General features: G+C 38.3%; 1 protein-coding gene across 33 annotated transcripts in view; it reads right to left on the minus strand.

The window, feature by feature from the left end:
• The window catches only part of MKLN1 (muskelin 1), a 322,363-nt gene that overhangs the window by 203,587 nt on the left and 98,972 nt on the right, over positions 1-19,804 (minus strand). For 18 of the 33 annotated variants that reach the window (XM_072764034.1, XM_072764033.1, XM_026010851.2 and 15 more), the window contains one exon: positions 82-141. The exons of 14 other annotated variants lie outside the window; for them this stretch is intronic. The gene's annotated coding sequence lies outside the window, so the exon portion shown is untranslated. Of the gene's footprint in view, positions 1-81; positions 142-460; positions 637-19,804 lie in introns of those variants that run through there. One more of the 33 variants, XM_026010852.2, reaches the window with a different exon arrangement.

A 19,804-nucleotide genomic window follows, 5' to 3' on the forward strand; every position in this document is an offset into this window, starting at 1 on the left:
AATCTCAAAAAATTACAGAATAAATGGAGAAAAAGGATATTGTTGATTTCAGTTGTAAAAGGAAAATTGTTCGTCCAGTACCCTAGGTTAAGTTCTGTCCTGTGATGCAGAAAATTCACAACAGTTTAATCTTTGTGCTGGCTGAAAAACAAAATAACAACAAACACAAAAAAACAAATGATCAATCATCATCAAATAACCCCCTCTGGGTATCTGGAAATGCACAGCAATCCTGAGCAGAGTTTAACTGACTTGAATATTTAATTGCCATAAAATAAAAGTGTTGATTTTAAGATTAAAAATAACTCATTTCCTTAGAAACCCAAATTCTTAGTTTTAATAATGAAATCCTTTAGTGTAGTTGCTTATACTTTCAGTGGATCAGCTATTTAATTTATAATAGTTAAAGAAACAAGAGGTAAACATCAAGCAAAGAGAACAATGCATATTTTTTCCTTACTCTGAAAGGTACTCAAGAAACAGGGAACCCTGGGTGGCGCAGCGGTTTGGCGCCTGCCTTTGGCCCAGGGCGTGATTCTGAAGTCCCGGGATCGAATCCCACGTCGGGCTCCCGGTGCATGGAGCCTGCTTCTCCCTCTGCCTGTGTCTCTGCCTCTCTCTCTCTCTCTCTCTCTCTGTGACTATCATAAATAAATAAAAATTAAAAAAAAAAAAAGAAACATCTAAGGATCTGTCTATTCTCCATCCAAAGAAAATGTTCTTTCCTAATTTTTTGTTCTAGAATCTAAAGTGTTTTTTGGGGAGTGGGGAGGAGTTATTTTAAAGTGCCATAAAAGATTCTTCTGGGGACAAAAAGAAAAGATTCTTCTGTATCTGGAATCCCTTTAATAAGTGTTAGCAAAAAAGGTCAATTTGCCAATGGTTAAATTCTGGCTAATGAACAATTTCAGAGTAACTTCTTCTGGGCCCAGAGAAAAAGTAGTCTCTGTTAGAATTCATATTCCAGAAATCTCTACTCTGATTGACCACTTTCAGAGATAAACTTGAACTTCTGTGTCTACTCCATAAAGAGGATAAAGTCTCAGTCTTAATCCTCTTATCCTTTATACAGGATAAAGGCTGCCTCCTAGGTGCCAGACAACAACTCAGAGCCCCTTTATCTGAACCTTCAAAGTAAGGATAATCATTTTAAAACAGTGTAATTGGTCAAGTCCCCATTTTTTTTAAGTCCCCATTTTTAAAAACCCATTTTTAGTAAGATGTCATCACTTTAACCTAGTGATCAGTATCAGGCTTAACAAAAAATAGTGGGACAACCAGATGTTATGTACAACCTAATAGTGATATAGGAGGAAGCACACAGCATTACCTATGAGGCATTCTTACCAAAATGTTTAATCTGATTCTTATTGGGCCTTTAGATTCAATTTTGAGCTTACAAAAAAAATACAGAGAACAGAAGAACAAGTTTAACAACACCATGAGAAAACAATCAGACAAATCAAGAACGTGGGACATTCTGTAGAATTAGTCCAGAATCATCAAGAAGTCAATGTCTTAAACATAAAATGTATGTGGGTGTGGTGCAAGGAGACAGCTCTAGAATTCAGAGCCATAAGAAACATAATAACCAAATGAAATATGTGGCTCCTGTTTGAATTAATCATTTTTAGAAGACTTTTGGGGGAGGAAGAAATGAGTTTTTTTTTTTAAGTTATTCTTAAAGGGTATAGAGTTTATTTATAATAAGGAAAAAGTTCTAGAAATGTGGTGGTTGCACAACATTGTGAATGTACTTAATGCCACTGAATTATGCACTTAAAAATGGTAAATTTTACATTATGTATATTTTCCCACACAATTTTTTAAAAAGACGTTTTGGGGACAAATAGGGAATATTTGGATATGGATATTAACTGCTATTGAAAAATTATCTGAATCTTATTAAGTGTGCTAATAGAATTGCATTTACCTAAGAAAGATGTGTTTATTATTTAAAGGTGAATGTTGAAGTATTTAGTATAAATATATTTAGTATATATTTAGTGAAATATATATATTTCTATAGCTTGCTTTAAATTACTTCAGACCAAAAAAGCCAAAAGGAAAATGAAGAATATATGACACAATTTTAGCAACTGTTTAATCTAGGTGATAGATAATGGATGTTCATTATACTATTTTGATTCCTTTTCTGTATACACCAGAATTTTGCAAAAGAGAAGGAAATCATGAACAAATAAATCACTTCTGTGTACAATGAAACAAACCCTGATTGCAGTTCTTTTTTTCTTTTTCCTTTTTTTTCAAGGGATTTATTTTTGAGTAATCTCTACACCCAATAGGGGGCTCAAACCCACAACCCTGAGATCAAGAGTCGCATGCTCCACCGACTGAGCCAGCCAGGTGCCCCAACAAAAACTCTGATTACAGGTCTGAATTAGAAATGTGAGTTACCCAGAGGTGATGCTCTCTAGAAAACCAAACTTTCCGGAGGTAAGAAGATGGGTGGCACAGCATGACAGTTGGTGGTCATAATCATTTAACAGAGATGTCACATCTAAGAAAACAGCCCAAAAGAAAGTTCGAAAGAATGAAGAGAAAGTTTCAACCCAAAACCAGAGTGCAGGAAGTCTGCATAGAGAATCATTGCTCTCAGCCATAACGGCTCCCCAGCAACCCCCTATATCCTCCTTCTTTCGGGGGGGTTTGGGTTACTTAATCGTACTGAACAGCAGCCTGGTGCCGTTTCTGGGAGCTACCCAGAAAGGAAAAGGACTGTTCTCATCAAAGGCACCCATTTACAAATCAGTGCACCAGAAGACATGTCTCTAGCTGTGTCTCTTCTAAAGCTTTATGAAGCTCATTGCCATCCTCATTTTCTTTGTGAATAGAACTTTATTGTACCATGACTAGAAGTGCACTGAGAAGGGAAGAAGGCTTTGAAAACAAAACAAAACAAAGACAAAACAACCCACCACACCAAGTACTAATAAAATAAAGCTCTAGGAATATAGATGGATGGCTTCCCCTGCACAAAATATCTGGTAACATCTGCAAAAACACTTCATTTATACCAAAAACTGTAACCTTACTATAAAACACAGATTGCTTTAATAATTCGGCAATTTCCTTCCGGGTTGAAGTTTTACTCAGAAATCTTGACATGAGCATCTTCCTCTAATGGGTCTTTGGTTTCAAGGAACGGTAAAGGCGTTCTTTCACGGAGGCCTTCTGCTCAGGTTTGCTTTGAGCCTGCCCTCTCCACTATCTGCATCTCTCTATATCTCTGTCAAAAATCTTCCCACTAAGATCATCTAGAAGAGGAACATCCATCTACCTCTTCTCATCCTCTCCTCCCTTTTCTGCAAGAGGAGACAGTAACTCTCTGATTGTAGGCATAGAGCCACATTTACAGTGAGTACAGTCACTGGACTTCTTCCTTATCTCCTCCCCTCCTCTTCTTGCTCTCTACCTTTCCCTCTGTTTTGTTCTATTTCCTTCTTTAAGGGGGCCACAATGTTAGGAGGGCATTTTCCTTTCATGCACTGAAGTTCAGCCATCTGGTTCATTTGCGATACTCCCAGATGCTTTGATTGCTCTCTTATCATCACACCCAGCATAGGATGATAAAATTGCAAGATTCAAGTTTAGGCTTAGGGCAAGAAAAAAGCACCTTAAATCTTCTATCTTGGCTCTGAGATCTAGGCCAGTTTACTAGAGAGCTCTTCATTAGCATTTTAGGCACAACTTGATAAATGAAATGTTATATTACAGTTGGTTCTATCCCCTGAGGGATAAGGGTGATACCTGTTCTAAACCTGGGTTTAGAGGTCCTTAGATCCCTTGGCTTAATAGTTCTCTCTCTCTCTTTATATATAAATTATACAAATTATATATATATATCAGCTTTATTGAGCTTTACACCACGTACCATACAATTCACCCGTTTAAAGTATACAGCTCAATATATATTTTTTAAGTATATTCAGAGTTATGCAAACATAACCATGGTCAATTTTAGAATATTTTATCACCCCAAAAAAGAATCCTTGTACCCATTAACCATCAGTCCCCATTTCCTCCTAACTTCTTCCATCAAACCTCAGCAATTAGACAATCACTACTCTATTTTTCAGTCTCTATAGATTTGCTTTTCCAGACATTTCATATAAATAGAATCAGCCTTTTGTGACTGGCTTCTTTTAAATAGCGTAATGTTTTTCAAGGTTTATCCCTGTTGTAGTTCTTTCCTCCTTTTTATTGCCAAATAATATCAATTGTATGGATTTACCATATTTTACTCAACCATTCATTAGCTGGTAGACATTTGGGTTGTTCCTGATTATGTTTTTTTTTAAGTTTATTTATTTATTTATTTATTTATTTATTCATTAATTTATTTAAGTAATCTCTACACGTAACATGGGGCTCCAACTCATGACCCCAAGATCAAGAGTTGCATGCTCTTCAGCCTGAGCCAGTCAGGTGCCCCGGGTTGTTTCTATTTTTTTTTTTTGTTTCTATTTTTGATTACTATGAATAATGCCGCTGTTACCATTCATGTACCGTTTTGTTCGTCCCTTTTTGTTGTATATCTAGGAGTGCAGTTGCCAGTTTATATGGTAGCTCTATGTTTAATCTTTTGAGGAACTTGCAGACAGATTTCCAAAGTGGTATAAACCCATTTCACATTCCCACTAGCAATGCATGAAGATTCCAACTTCTGCACATCTTGCCAACCTTTGTTATTATCTGTCTTTTTGATTATAGCCTTTCTAAGGGGTTTGAAGTAGTATCTCATTTTGCTTTTGATCTGCATTTTCCTCATGGCTAATGATATTGAGCATCTTCTCATAAGTTTATTGGCCTTTTGTACATCTTCCTCAAAAGAATGATTATAGCAATCCTTTCTCCAATGGGAAAGTGTTTCCCATAAAAATGAAAAAATTAGAAAATAGAGACTAAACTAAAGGAATTATGGGTACTTAATATAGATAATATTTTTTCTACCAACATTATTTTAAAATGGAACATATTATGATGATACACAGATAGTACAAAAGAATGGACTAGCTAATCTAGATAATTGTTCTCACTTTGGCAGCACATATACTAGATAATCTATATAATTATCATCTTAAGGATGGTACATATTATATATTTGGGGGAGTGAAATGGGTTAGGTATTCTCTGCAAACATTCTAATTATGGGCAAGAGAAACACATCATTGGGCACATTTGGGTCATATGACATAACTGCCATGTAGTACAATATTAAAATAAAAATGAGAATGAAATTAATATGCTAATAAAATCCAAGTAGAATTGGTTAGATGTTGAGATTCCAGGTAGACTACAAACCTGAGGAATGTACTTCTGGGATGTAGACGTATAATCGTTTTAGAAACACAAAGTGGCATCAGTAATAAATGCATTGAGTCCATAGAAAAAATTCTTCTCACCTTGTTTCTATGAATACATTTCATATGTTAATGTGGGAAATTTTTTTTAAAAAGCAATTTTTGCATATCCCCCCCAAATTCTTTGTCCATTTTTAAAAAATTTTTATTTATTTATTTTATTTATTTATGATAGTCATCACAGAGAGAGAGAGAGAGGCAGAGACACAGGCAGAGGGAGAAGCAGGCTCCATGCAGGGAGCCTGACGTGGGATTCGATCCCGGGTCTCCAGGATTGTGCCCTGGGCCAAAGGCAGGCGCTAAACCGCTGCGCCACCCAGGGATCCCTCTTTGTCCTTTTTTAAGTTAGGTTAAAATTTTAAATTAACTTGTAAGTATTATTTATATATTCTAGAGAGAAGTTTCTTATCAGATGTAAAATTTGCAAATATTTTCTCCCATTCTATAAGTTGTCTTTTCACTTTCTTAGTGATATCCTTTAAAACATGCAAGTTTAAATTTTGAAGAATTTTAATAGCTTTACCTCATATTAGGTCAGTGATCCATCTTGAGTTAATTTTTCTTAACTCATTGTTTTGAATATGGATACCCAGTTGACCCAGCATCATTTGTTGAAAAGACAATTCTTGCTGTGCTGAATTGCCTTGGCACTCTTGTCAAAAATCAATTGACCCTAAATGTAAGGGTTTATTTCTGAACTCTTTATTCCTTTCCACTGATCTATATGTATATCCTTAGACAATACCACAGTTTATTAATTACTGTCCTCCAATTTTTTTTTCAAGTTTTTTGGGCTGTTTTGGGTTGCCTTTCCATATGAATTTTAAGATCAGCTTGTCAATATCTGGGAGAAAATACAGCCAGAATTTTGATAGGAGTTGGGTTGAATCTGTAAATCAGTTGTGGTAGTATTGCCTTATTAACTATTAAGTTTTTTTTTTAATTTTTATTCATTTATGATAGTCACAGAGAGATATAGAGAGAGGCAGAGACACAAGCAGAGGGAGAAGCAGGCTCCATGCACCCGGAGCCCGACGTGGGATTCGATCCCGGGTCTCCAGGATCGCGCCCTGGGCCAAAGGCAGGCGCCAAACCGCTGCGCCACCCAGGGATCCCACTATTAAGTTTTTTGACTCACAAATATGGGATGTCTTACCATTTCCTTAGGTATTCTTTAATTTTTTTCAACAGTGGGGTACCTGGGTGGCTTAGCAGTTGAGCATCTGCCTTTGGTTCAGGATGTGATCCAGGTCTGGGGATCTAGTCCTGCATCAGGTTTCCTGGGAGGAACCTGCTTCTCTCTCTGTCTATGTCTCTGCCTCTCTCTCTCTCTCTCTGTGTGTCTCTCATGAATAAATAAATAAAATCTTAAAAAAATTCTTTTCTTTCAATAATATTTTGTAGTTTTCTTTGTAAAAGTTTTACATTCCTTTTATTAAATTTATTCCTAAGTATTTTATGCTCTTTGATGCTATTGTAAATGAAATTGTTTTCTGGATTTTGGGAGGAGATTTCTCATAGTTAATGAACAGAAATAAAACTTATTTTTATTTATTTACTTAAAATTTTTTTTCAAAGATTTTATTCATTTATTTGACAGAGAGAGTACAAGCAGGCAGAGCAGCCGGCAGAGGGAGGGAAAGAAGCAGGCTCCCCACTGAGCAGAGAGCCTGACATAGGATTCAATTCCAGGACCCTGGGATTATGATTCAAGCTGAAGGTAGATGCTTAACTGGCTGAGCCACCTAGGCACCCTAAACTTTTTTTTAAAGATTTATTTATTTATTTATTTATTTATTTATTTATTTATTTATTTATTTATGATAGACATAGAGAGAGAGAGAGAGGCAGAGACACAGGAGGAGGGAGAAGCAGGCTCCATGCCGGGAGCCCAACATGGGACTCAATTCTGGGACTCCAGGATTGCGCCCTGGGCCAAAGGCAGGTGCCAAACCGCTGAGCCACTCAGGGATCCCCTCAGCACCCTAAACCTGGTTTTTATGTGTATTGATCTTGTACTCTGCAACCTTGATGAGGTTTTTATTAATTGTAATAGTTTTTCAGTGGATTCTTTGGAATTTTTTATATACAAGATCATGTCATCTAGAAATAGATACTTTTTCTTCTTCCTTTCCAATCTGCATGCCTTCTATTTCAGTTTCTTGCCTAAATAACATGGGTAGAACCTGTAGTACAAAGTTAAATAAAAGTGGCAAGAGTACTTTTCTCTTGTTCTTGAACTTAAGAGCAAAACATTTATTTATTTTTATTTTTTATTTATTTTTTTTTAAAGAGCAAAACATTTAGTCTTTCACTGTTAAGTATGTTAGCTGTGGGTTTCTTATAGATGTCCTTTATCAAATTAAGAAAGTTCCCTTCTATTCTAATTTTGTTGATTTTTTTATCATTAATGGATGCTGATATTGTCAGATGCTTTTTTCTGCATTTATTGAAATGATCGTGTGTTTTTTGTTTTTTATTCTATTGATATGATATATTAAATTAATTAATTTTAGTATGTAAAACCAACTTTGCATTTCTGGGATAATTCCCATCTGATCACTGTGTAACATCTTTTTTCTTCAAGTTTTAAAAAATTATAGTAATATACACATAACATAAAATTTACTAACTTAAACATTTTTAGGTATACAGCTTAGTGGTATTAATATATTAAATATATTCATAATGCACAACCACTACCACTGTCCATCTCCATGACTCTATTAATCTTGCAAAACTGAAACTGTATATCCATTAAACAGTTCCTCCCCATTACTTCTTTTCCCCATGCCCAGGCACTATTCTATCTTCTGCCTCTATGATTTTGACTACTTTAGGAACCTCATATAAGTGAAATCAGTATTTGCCTTTTTGTGACTGGTTTATTTCACTTAGCATAATATCCTCAAGTTTTATCCATGTTGTAGCATATTGCAGAATTTCCTTCCTTTTAAGGCCAAATATTTCATCCTATGTGTATAACACATTTTGCTTACCCATTCAACCATTGATGAACACTAGAGTTGCTTCCATGTTTTGGCTACTGTGAATAATGCTACTGTGGGTGTGGTATGCAAATATCTTTTTGAGACTCTGCTTTCAGTTCTTTTTTTTTTTTTTTAAAGATTTTATTTATTTATTCATAGAGACAGAGAGAGAGGCAGAGACACAGGCAGAGGGAGAAGCAGACGTCATACAGAGAGCCTGACGTGGGACTTGATCCAGGGTCTCCAGGATCATGCCCTGGGCTGCAGGCGGCACTAAACCGCTGCGCCACCGGGGCTGCCCTGCTTTCAGTTCTTTTGGGTATATATCCACAAGAGCAATTGCTGGATCATACGGTAATTCTATTCTTAAATTTTTGAGGAATTTTTCCATAGCACCTGCTTCATTTTACATTCCCACCAACAATGCAGAAAGTCTCTGATTTCTCTATATCCTCATCAGCATTTGTTGTCTGTTTTTTTCTGAGAATAGCCATCCTAATGGGTATGAAATAGTGTCCCATTATAGTTTTGATTTGCATTTCCCTAATGACTAGTGATGTTGAGTATCTTTTCATTTGGTCATTTGTATATCTTCTTTAGAGAAACATCTATTCAAGTTTTTCAGCCATTTTTTAATTAGTTGTTTTTTAGGGGGTTTTATGTTACTGAGTTTCAGGAATTCTCTATATATTCTAGATATTAATCCCTTACCAGATACATGATTTGCAAATATTTTATTCCATTCTATATTTAGTTTTGTTCTATTGAATATGCCATCTCACTGTCCTCTGCCCTCCATTGTTTCAGGTAAGAAGTCAGCGTTATTCTTATTCGGGTTCTGTATGTAATGAGTTGCTTTCTCTCTGCTGATTTCAAGATTTTCTCTTTCTTTCTCTTTCAACATTTTTATTATCCTGTTCTGGATGTGGATCTCTGTGTTTATTCTACTTAGAGTTAGTTGAGTTTCTCGGATATGTAGATTAATATTTTTCATCAAATTTTCAGCTATTATTTCTTCAAATATTTTTCTGCTCTGCTTTCTCTCCTCTCTTTCTAATAGTCCCATTATGCATATGCTGATATGCTTAATGGTATCCCACATTTCTCTGAAGTTCTGTTTATATTTCTTTTTTTCTTTCTCTATATTCTTGTAGATATGTATCTATCTTCAGATTTGTTGATTCTTTCTTCTACCAGTTCAAATGTACTATTGAGCCCCTCTAGTGAATTTTGCTTTTCTATTCTTGCACTTTTCAAGTTTAGAAAATCCATTAGTTTTTTTTAATAATTTATATCTCCTGACTGTTTATGAGATATTGTCATGATATCTTCTTTGCTTTCTTTCTCTTTTTTTCAGATTTTATTTATTTATTTGACAGAGAGAGAGAGAGAGAGAGAGAGGAAGAGAGTGCACAGAAGTCGGAGGAAGGTCAGAGGAAGAGGAAGAAGCAAGCTCCTTGATGAACAGGGAGTCTGATTCAAGGCTTGATCCCAAGAACCTGGGATCATGACTTGAGCCAAAGGCAGATGCTTAACTGACTGAGCCACCCAGGGGCCCCACCTTCTTTGCTTTCTTCATCATGGTTTCCTTTAGTTCTCTGAACATACTTATAATAGCTGCTATGAAGTCTTTGTCTGCTAGTTTGGGTATCTGGGCCCTCTCACAGGGAGTTTCTATTGACTGTTTTTTTTTTTCCTCCTGTGTATGGGTCACATCACACTTTTCTGTCTCATTTCATTCTCATAATTCTTTGCGTGAAAACTGGACATTTTATTTTTTTTAATTTTTATTTATTTATGATAGTCACAGAGAGAGAGAGAGAGAGAGAGAGAGAGAGAGGCAGAGACACAGGCAGAGGGAGAAGCAGGCTCCATGCACTGGGAGCCCGACGTGGGATTCGATCCCGGGTCTCCAGGATCGCGCCCTGGGCCAAAGGCAGGCTCCAAACCACTGCGCCACCCAGGGATCTCTGGACATTTTATTTATTTTAACTAAACACTAGGCCAAACATGGAGCTTAAACTTATGACCATGAAATGAAGAGTTGCATGCTTTACCAACTGAGTCAACCAAGTGCCCTGAAAAATGGACATTTTATCTTAAAAGATGTATTTATTTATTTGAGAGAGAGAGACAGAGAGAGAGAGCACATGTGTTCACAAGTCGGGAGGTGCAGAGGAAGAAGGAAAAAGAATCCTCTAGCAGACTTCCTGCTGAGCACAGAGCCCAACACAAGGCTTGATCCCACTACCCTGAGACCACAACTTGAGCTGAAACCAAGAGCCAGCCGCTCAACTGACTGAGTTATCCAGGCACCCCCCAAAATGGACATTTTTGATAATATAGTGCAGCAACTCTGGATACTGATCCCTTCAACTTTATTGTTTATTTTTGAGCTTATGAACTTACTGTAGTTTGCTTTTTTATTTCTTTATTGAGCTTATTTCTTTAGTGACTTAGCTAGATTATTTTAATGAAGTCTATTTCCCTGCAAGGCAGAAACTCCATAGTTGCTCCTCAGAAAATACATGCTTGGACATATATATGCAATCCTCCTAGAATGACAGTGATTTTAACACAGTTCTCTTGGACTGTCTTTATCCCTGATCTCTCTGTTGAATTATCTATGTTGGTCTGACCCCTCGCCCTTAGGCTCCATTTGTTGCTAGCTAATCACCTTATTGTTTTCAATATGCCCTGAGGCATAAATTGCTTCTTGGTCTGATCCAATTAAATTTAAGCCCCTCGCAGGGGTAATTTTTGAGGCCAGTCTTTGAGACTTCTGACCCCAGAAAAGCTCTTCCTAGCTATCTTTCCCCCTGTTTCTCTCTGGTAAGCTAGCTGGCCTATGGTCTAGCTTTTGTTGCTCTCAAGAGCTACTGGCTCCCTCTTAATTGCTTCTCACCGAATCTCCATTGTTTTCTAGATCTTTCAGCTTGAGCTTCCCCACACTCTAGTCCAAACAGAGTCAGTTCACTTGTGGAGAGCTTGAGTCCTCTGTTCTTATTACCTTCATCTTCCCCTGGTAAAAATCTCAGAGACTCTCTTCTTGGACTGGGTGCAGGGACAGTGACTCACTTCTCTTGGAGTGATACCCCTATTTACAAGCAAGGTAGAGACAGTAGCCTCTGGTCTTCTTGCCCTCGTCTCCCTTCGCAGAACAACAACTTTATCATTATTTTTCAAAAGATTTTATTTTCAAGTTATCTCTACACCCAGTGAAGGGCCTGAACTCATGACTCTTGAGATCAAGAGTCACATGTTCTACTGACTGAGCCAGCTAGGCACCTGTAGGACAACAACTTTAAATGGCTGTTTTAATAAAGATTAATTTTTGCTAGTTATGGTTATTTTTCAGAAGTGGGTCTGTGGATCTCCTCATACCATCATTCCAGAAATTTGCCCCTAATTGGGATCTTAATATCAGTAAACCTTTCCTTGACTGCCAGTAATATCTTTCTGAACTTCTCTGGTCAGGATTTGAGTTCTGATGGAAAATAAGTAGAATATTAGAAGACTAAACTAGAGGTGAATTTGGAGGTAAAGTTACTAATAAATCACCCCTGAAAAAAGAAAACTTTATAGAGAGGCTCTCTAAAGAGAACCATCAGACTTGAGCATTCTAAGCATAGAATACCAGCATATACTGATCAAAACAAACCACTAAACCAGGTATGAGGAAACAAAGTTTCTCATTCTTAGCTCTCTTCTGGCTTTTCTGGGTGATCCTGAGTAAGCTAGTCAACCTCCTCTGAGCTCCAGTTTCCACAAATAGTATATTATGTTAAAGGATTTGTCTCACTGCAGGTCCCACAAACAGGGCATGTGGTTTAGATCTGTTTATGTGAAGTGACTTTCACTAAATCTTTCCTACTGCCTCCTGCTGTCTCTTATGATTGACATCATGCATCTGGGAAGTATCTGTCGCGCTTTGAGAATTAGCACTACTTTGGATCTATGAACTCTCCACTGAGCTTTGGCCTATAAGCACCATGTTCTAAATACCTTGAACTTGTATGAGGAAGAAAAGTCACAGAGGCTTATCCCTGTCCTCGTTGAATGTTTTGATTTATAAAAGAAAAGGGAGTAGGACATTTGGAATTTCCAGCTCTGATTGCCTGGTTATAGTCTACCATTTCAAGCCAGAATTATATCTCATCCTCCACAGGCACTCATGTTTCCGGTTATTTAAAATGAAGTTGATTCCTAGACAATTTGTCTCACAATTATGCCAACTATCTTTGGAACAAAGTTTGCCTCCAGTAGAATCTTTACAAAAGCCTATGGCCCTGACTTAATTTTTACTGACTTCTTAATAAGCACTGCCACAAACTATTTGAATATTTTGGAGATCAAGATTAATAAGTACCCTTAGTCGTTAAGATGGTTAAAAACAGTTTCCCTCCAAAGATTACATTTAACAAGGTTACCCACAGGATGGTGACTCTGGCCAAAAAACCCCAGGTCTGAATTGAGAGCAACTGACCAAACCAAGATCAACCTAGTGGGCTTACTTGTGACATCCCAACCATCGTACCTGGCAGGCGATTTTTGCAGTACAAGAAAGTTGTTTCTTAAGGGCCTGCGGCACCTGGGTGGCTCAATATGTTAAGCATCTGGCTCTTGGTTTCAGCTCAGGTCATGATCATATGGGTTGTGAGATCGAGCACTTTGTCGGGCTCCATGCTCAGTGGAGAGTCTGCTTGAAGATTCTCTTCCCTTGCCCCTCCCCCAGCTCCTTCAAACAATATTTCTCTCAAATAAATTAGGTAAATCTTAAAAAAAATGGGGCCCCAATAGAGATTTATTGCTTAATGGTTTGGAAAAGAGATAGTTATGATGGTTATACAAGATTATGAATGTATTTAATGCCACTGAACTGTACATTTAAAAATGGTCAAAATGATAACCTTCATATATTTTACCACCAAAAAAAGAAATCCACCTGGAGCCCCAGTGCTGCTGACTCTCTGTCCAGAATGTTCCTCAAATTGTTTAATAATAACATTGAATCTGAGGCTTTGCCAGCACCTGAATTTCTCAAAGAGCTCCAAAGGTTGTCTTAGTATTATTGCCATCAGCATGGCAAATGGAAAAAATATTTTATGTTCCCATATTTTGTGCCTATGTCTCAGGACACTTGGAAATAATATGAAGCTACTTAGTATCCAGGGATGCAGAAGGGCTTAAGATGGGTGAATGTACATTTGGCGTTAGCCTGAGTTGGCATCCACTTCCCTGTGCCCTCATTAAGTGGTACCTGAAATAACTAGCAGGATCATTAAGTGGCTTACCCTAATCCCTCTAAATTGTTAGACTTAATCTAGAATTATGACGATATGACTCCAATTAACTGTCAATAGTTTTTGAACATCCTTTTTTATTGACTATGTCTTTTTCCTGTTTATCTGTTAGCCTGCCACAGCCTTGTGACCCAAGGCTTGGAATGGATCAGCCCTCCTACTCACTCCCTCCTGCGCACACCATGTCTCCATGGTAACAGCTTGTCAGGCCCTGCTTGGTGCAGGTTCTGAAGACCTCTCATCTGCAGCCTCAGGCCTGCACAGATTCAGTCTTAATAAGCCAGGCTTCTGAGTAGAAGCTCCATCTCACTATCTGGCAGGGTTTGAAATTGTCCTTAAGCCTCCTTTAGGGTACACCTGAGAAGTTGCCAGTGCCACTGACCTTTCTCCATTGCTATTCAGGGCAGTGTCAGGGTTTCTGTCTGGAATTCCTGCTTCAACCTTAGCGCATCATCTCCTTCCAGCAAGTTCTCCTTCTATCATCTTCCTCCATCCAAAAGTTGAGAGCCATTCTGAATGTTTCAGGCCCTACCTGTGGCTGATTACCAAGGTCAGTTGGCACAACTGCTTTGTATCTCTCCAACTCCTCTTTCTCTGCATCACAATTGCTTTTGCTATGGTTCAGGCCCACATCAGTTCCAATTACAAGATCCTCCAACCTGATCTTCCTACTTCCATGTTTGCTTTCTTTGCATCCAATCTCTACATTACAACTAGGGAGAAAAAAGCAGACCTGACATGTTCTTCCTGCACCAAGAGTTAGCATTTCCCGCTATCCTCATGGTGGACTTCAGACCCACTTGCATGAAACACAAAATTATGCCCTTGTAATCTGACCCCTGCTCACCTCTCCAGGATCATCTCTTGCCCCATCCCCTGCATATTCTCACTTCAGCCATACCAAAATACTTTACTTCTCCAATGAGCCACCTGTTCCCTCTCAACTTTGTGCCTGCACTGCTGCCTCCTGCACTTGGACTGTCTCTCCTCCTTCCTTCTGTATAAGCTTTTCACACATTCTTGGGGAAGTTTTTCCAACTCTTGAATCTTAAGTGCCTCTTCTAAGTTCTCCTGGAGCTCCTGTTTTTACTCCCCTTTCTACCTCTTTGCTGAACTGTCAACTCCCCAAGAGTAGAGTGTGCCAACCTCTATCTCAGTTCCTAACATATTCATTCAAATGCTTGTTGTATAAGTGAAAGAATGAAGAGTAAGCCTCTGGAATAAAAAATGGCTTACCCTAATCACCACATGCTGATTATAAGAACATTATTTTCCAGAGTCTTCTGTTATTGAGCACCATTCATCCACCAGATTGGATCAGCTAGAAATTTGCTACGCCACCAGGACACTGCAATTTGGACTGCTGGCCACTGTCCTTGGGGACATTTCTACAAATGGGTCAGTTGCCCCAGCTCAGCTCTAGCTAGTTCTGGTTGCCTCCTTTTTGCTGGTCACTAGGGAGGTCCCTGCTGGCCTCGTGGCTGAACCCGTGTGGCTTCCATTAGCAGCTGGAGCGCCATTCCTAAGAGCTGAGAAAGTGAGTCAGCCCTCATTTCATTGCCCAGGGAAGATTCCTTTCTCACTGGTTATGCAATGTCAACCAGGCTGTGTTTTCCTTAGTGCAATCCAAGATATGGAATCATGGTAAGAGGATAAAATGGCAGACATTCTCAGGAATAGATACAATTTGTTATGTTTCTCAGGAGGATTTGAGGAGGTAGGGGCCAAGGCAGGATGAGGAAATTGCATTCAATTCAATACAATTGCAATTGTATTATAGGTAAAGGAATAAAGCAAAGGAGGAGTTGAATCTATATGTATACTTTCCCCCCAGAGAGTTTAATGGATTATGTGGGAAAGAGCCAGAAAAAGAAAGACCTCTCATCAGAGGTGGGTTCCCACCTATGTGAGTACATGGTATTAAAGAGCCCTCAGCCCTGTTCCATCCACTTATTCCTAAATCAACACATCTCTCATCCTCCAGAAATTAGAAACCAACCTTTTGCTGTGAACCTGGATAAGATGAAAACAAGAATGGATTTTGCCTCAAATTGAGTTTCCTTGCTACCAGTAAAGGCTTACACATACAGGGAGGAGTAAGGATTTTAAGAAGAGGAGGTAGCAAAGCAAAGGCACAATCTCATTTTCTCCCCTGCAGTAAGAAAGCAAAAGATCCATTAGATGAGAAAATGTATGTGAAAGCACTTAGCACAGTGCTTGGCAAATAGATGGGATTCAATAATATTGACTTTTTTTGTTTTATCTATGCTCAGTGTAGGGACCCATAAGACAGTTTAGTGTGTAGGAAGACTAACAAGGGAGCCAGTGGGAGTAGGGAAGTGTTCTCTACCTGGATGGTAGTTAAAATTTTGCCATTAGAATTTCTTTCCTTTGACTCTATTTAAAAGCAAATACTAATTATAGATAAAACACATTATCTGATACACACATATATTAATACTTTTACAGTCAGTAGTGGAAAGAACATAAACATCATAGACGGGGTAAGTACAAATTTTCTATTTCTCAAAGCTAGACAAAAACCTGTCTGAATTAGAATGCTTTTATTCTTATAACTTCTATTTAGAGAAATAATTTTAAGGTGTATAAGGTTCTTGTAGAGATGAGACAGCAGTGTAGAAACCAAGGAACAACTAGGTCATTTGCCTCAGTACTGAGGCACTTTTAAAATCAGACATGTTAGGAGTAGTACAAGATCTTGTTTGTAGACAACCTAGAAAGTGATAGTTGAGGCCAAAGGAAAACAGAAATTGCTAGGACTTTTATGCATTTAAAGTGCTTAAAGGGCAGCTTCTAATTCTACTTTATGTACTTGAATACTACCAAATCCTAGAACAGCATTCATAGTACTTAAAAGTGCTCAATAAATGTTTGTTTAACCAAAACCAAACTAAAAACCAAAATAAACCAAAACCAATCTGGTACTTGTTGACACCAGTCACCTATGTGCCACACTAGGTTCAATAAAACTCTCAGGTTAATAAAAGCTCCGAAAACAAAGTACCTACATTCTATATTTGTGCAGCACTATCCCACATTCTCAACAGTTCCCTGAGATATGTAGTCTTTACTGCATCCATTCGTAGGCAAAGGAATCGTGTCACAACAGGTAAAGGGGCCTACTCAGATTAGTAAGGAAATTAATATTTACCTAGAGTCTAAGATTCCTAACTCCAAAATTAATGGACAAAAGTAAAAGACTAAACAACAACAACAACAACTTTTGGGGGAGTGAAAGAGATTCCCCTTAGTATTTTAATAAAGAACTATTACAACCTATAATTAAAAGACAGACCTCAACAGAAAAGTTGGCGAAGGATGCAAACTAATAAATCATAAAAAGAGATCTCTGTAGCAATCAGAGAAAGGCTCTGCCTAAAAGGTGAGTTTGGAGCTCTCTGCTAAGTGGCCTAGCCCAGAACGTATAGCTGAGGTTGAAGATAAATGGGCCTTTTTCCTTGCCCTCATTGCAAATCTGAATCTTGCGATTTTAACACCCTCCACCGGGAGTGAAGACATTAGAAATCCAGGCGCACTGGGAAGAATGGGTCAGCATTGTTGGGGCTTCATGGATAAATACAGCCAACGAGGAGGAAGGCCTAGGGCAGCCTCACAGAGCCTTTGGGTCCCCTGATATTCCTTGGGAAGAAAATCAAGCTTTGTCTGGTTCTGTGCAGAACCCCTAAAGTTTAGCTACTCAAAGTATGGTTCTTGAACATCTCCAGGAGCTCATAGAAATGTAGAACCTCTGGTGCCCACTCTAGGCTTCTTGAGCCAGAATCTGCATTTTAGCAAGCTTCCCAGGTGATGTTGATGCCTATACACACTGGAGCTTGAGAAACACTGCCCTGGGGATCTGATGCAGGGTTTCCTCATTGTAGGTGCTCCGTAAATGTCTGCTGATCAAATGAAAGACTGGACAGGGTATCTGGAGTCCCTCTCTAAAGTAAATCATCTGACTTACCAAAAGCTAGTGGCTATCCATGCTGAGTAAAGCATTGACCATCTTACAAAGGACCTTAATAAGATTAACAAATTAATAACAGCATTCTGGTGTTGGTATTTTCTACAGTTGAACTCAGAGTTTCTTATTAATATTATTTCACTAGGCTTCTTTATATGCCCAGGAGGCACCAACAAGGCACCAGTCCTTGTCTATTGCCCTTTCTGGAAAGCACTGAGAATGTAAAATCAAACAGATAAACACGAGAATAACAAATTTGAAAATGCTGGAGAAAAGGGACCCCACCAATGTAGGACACTGCTCTTTTCCCTGACTTTCACAGAAAAGGCACTCCGTATGTTTTTGCCTTGTACCTTATGGGCCTGTGTATGTGGAAGGGGTGATGGTGAAGAGGGAAAGAAGAAAAACAAGAGACTAAGGATTAAGGACCCCTGCACTGTCCCATGAGCCCACACAAGCAGAGTCACCAAACCTGGTCATTCAGGTGCTTGTGAAGCAGCTGTACACCATCATCATTATCATCATTATGCTCATCATCACTTTTAATCCACTTGCTGTCTGCCAACGTCTTTACTGAGCCTACCATCTTAGTAGTGACCCAAACCTTAACTTCAGGGTTGGTCACAGACCGTAGGCTGCCAGGAAACCAGTTAAAAGGAGGGAGACAAAAGGGATCCAGAGAATGGAGAAACATTCTGAGTTCCACTAATGAGTAAGGTGACTCACGGCTGACTCAGACTAGTGAAGATGAGCCTGGGAGATGGGAGGCGGTGCAGGGCAGACCTCAAAGGAGCTCTGCCGAAATGCTCAAATGGGAGCTGGGAGGCCAGAGATGTGGTGTTATTTAGAGAACTGCCTGCAGCTCTGGTGTTGGAGGGAGGAGCAGATCCAGAAAACAGAGGAAGAAAAATGCACTTGAGGCCAGAAACTGAGTTGTGAATCTGTAGTGTCCTGTGCTTTGACAAATGTGTAAATTCTCTAGTGACATTGACCTGCTCTTTGGCAAATCTCAGAATACAAACTCCACAGGAATTCATTGTCATCAGGTTGCTGGGGAGTAGAAGTAAATTAAGTACCACCCTTCATTTTTCTAATGCCCTCAGAAAAATAAGCCTCTTTTGACGTTCTTTCGTATTTTACGTTTGGAGAACATTGTGATCCAACCTGTGCTTATAGAGAGATTTTTTTCTTTTAATTTGAACATATGAGTAAAGCATTTTCTCTCTTAATGACTAATTGAGGTTCTGAGTTTGAAGATGCTAAGGTCACATGTTGTTATGAAGGTTGATAACTGCACTGTCCTATATGGACTGTACTGAAATCATATGTCCTGAAATGACACACTATATCTAGGTCCCCTGAAGAGCATGCATTTTTGAGATAGCTGGCTGTAGGTATGGACCAGTTGGGTGACACAGCTTGTCTCCATGTGTTAAGTGATCCACACAGATATTAACCCTACCACCTCAGCCTCATTAAGACAATGTGAACCAAATAAGCTGTCCAAAAATAATTTTAGTTGATTACACATTTATATGTGATTTGATGATTATGGTCACAAATGTACTTCACTAGAATTGCACTGTGGCATTGGAAAAGATGGGGGTTCTTTGGCTGTTTTCCCACCTGTGAACTTTCACTGAGATGGAAAATAAGTTGCTGTAAAAGCAAGAGCATTTCTCTACATTTTTCTCTATTTTTTTCAATCATACTTTTTAATCTAACATGGGATTGTAAAATTTTCCGTTAGCTTTTAGCTAATTCTTTAACGTGGTTTCTTACGGCAGCTTGGTATTCCATTTCCTAACTATGTCATTTCATCCACCCTTTGCTAAACTTGTAAGAATGGTGATATTTATATCATTTGGTGTATTGTTATGTTTTTCTGAATATTTCATTAGGATTATTAGCAGAATGAAGTTACTAGGTCATAGCGTTATGAACATCTTTAGAGTTTTAATATATCTCCATATTTTCTTTCAGAAAGGTTTTGCCATCTGATAACTCTTCCAGAAATTTATCAGTGTTCCTACTGCCATATACCTTTGTCAGCACTAGATACTATTTTTCTTTTACCTCCACTCATTTTGAGGATATTTTTAAAAGTTTGTTATTGAGACCTCTTTCTATGATTTTTAATGC

Source organism: Vulpes vulpes, chromosome 7 (genome assembly GCF_048418805.1).
Source record: "Vulpes vulpes isolate BD-2025 chromosome 7, VulVul3, whole genome shotgun sequence".
Taxonomy (NCBI): Eukaryota; Metazoa; Chordata; class Mammalia; order Carnivora; family Canidae; genus Vulpes; species Vulpes vulpes.